Here is a 1647-nt window from a genome sequence, read left to right as displayed (position 1 = left end):
GAGAGAGAGAGAGAGAGAGAGAGAGAGAGACACACACACACACACATACACACAAATTGCGAAGAAAGTTGTTGTATCGTATGACCGACAAAAAAAAATAACGTCATTGTCATTTAAAAGCGCCAAATTCACGTTTTGAAGTTTTCACAAATGTTAAAAAAGAAGAGAGCGTCCCCATCAGAACCACGATCTGGGCACTCGTTAGTTTTCCATTAAAATCTAGGAAGGAAAGATTGTAAGAGAAGAAACCTGTGTTGTAAGGGGCAGAAGATATTCGGAGACGTCTTCGGCGAGCACCCAGGACTACTCGGAGACGTACTCCCGCACACAGACACACTGCTTTGGGGGTCAAACCTGCGTATCGTTTGCTGCAGATTACACATACAACCACTAAAACTGTCGCAAATCAATCATTTTCAAGAAAATTTCAAACACAACTGCAAAATATCAAATTATAGGTTAAAACAGGGGGCATGGCAACCCATCCCCCCCACCCACCCGATTTTTTTACTTGGTCCAGAGGCACAAATCATTTTGATTGGTCTATCTCCGTCGGAGACGTTTCCGGATAGATACGGTGGTTGTAAGGTGTTCCCTGATGACCATATTGGGAGGCGGGCTGTGTCCAGACCCCGCCAGACTTTGACATGGGCGGTGGTGAAAGTAAGAAAGACGGAACTACGTGAGCACGTCTTTAGACATACCGGCCTACAGTCAGTGGACGTGTGCGGGTGTAACGCGCCTGTCTCAACAGCTTTTGTTTATTCAAGAGGCGAGACCTCCGAATTTAACGTCTGTTTCACATAGGGTCCAGCCAAAAGGGTTGAGAACCTTGAAAGCCACCCCCCCCAAAAAAAAAAAACCGAAAAAACCCACCCGAGACCGAGATTATGAACATCCAGTTTGGGATTCGAACCACTGTCACCTGCCCAATAATCCAGCTCGACACCCACTGAGGTAACGGAGCGCCCAATCCCAGCACGTCAGATGACAATTGCTCTAGATCTATCCCCACAATAAATTGTTGTATCCCCACTTCACACAGGTGGAAACAATCATATCTAGGTTCGTGATCTCATCTCCGATAGCTTCTAAACAAAGGAAATGTCCTTCGACCTCAACTCTGATTCATTTTTATTTTGAAAATATTATTACAGTCCGAAACTGAAGCTTTCAAACGCTCGATCTGCCTTAGATTACTCATGTAAACCGATAGATCATAGATGTATTCGTCACTCTTGTTGGAAAGCATCGGTTTCGGACAATGAGTTCAAACAACAAATTATGAATCAGAGAGTAAGGCCAAGGACGCTGTAAAACGATACAGCTTTTACCTGAGCGGTGACGTTGGCCGCCTTTATTGAAGGGAACTGCCCCGACTACGACTGACCTGTTTATTGTGGGGGAAAGAAATGTGATGCATCGTGGTGAAATCAGGCGCTGGTCAAAATAATGAAAGGGAAGAAAACGACATTTTTCTTTCCTGTTTGGTAATTTTTATGGAATTTTTATTTTTTGGCTCAGCACCTTTTACGTCCATTTAAAAACAGATTGCTGTGTAGTTATTTTATTGAACATTGTTGATTAAAGGCGCGATTACGTCAATTAAGTTTCCGGTGACTCTCAAGCTTTACAAGTCGTCAAACT

At 43.7% G+C, this 1647-nt stretch overlaps 1 protein-coding gene across 1 annotated transcript in view; it reads right to left on the bottom strand.

Moving 5' to 3' along the window:
- LOC101859344 (homeobox protein PKNOX1) overlaps window positions 1-1647 on the bottom strand; it is a gene marked incomplete in the record, with an annotated part of 28896 nt that overhangs the window by 5496 nt on the left and 21753 nt on the right.

The sequence above is a fragment of the Aplysia californica genome, unplaced genomic scaffold, assembly GCF_000002075.1.
Source record: "Aplysia californica isolate F4 #8 unplaced genomic scaffold, AplCal3.0 scaffold00367, whole genome shotgun sequence".
Classification (NCBI taxonomy): Eukaryota; Metazoa; Mollusca; class Gastropoda; order Aplysiida; family Aplysiidae; genus Aplysia; species Aplysia californica.
This window is presented reverse-complemented; position numbering and strand designations above follow the sequence as displayed.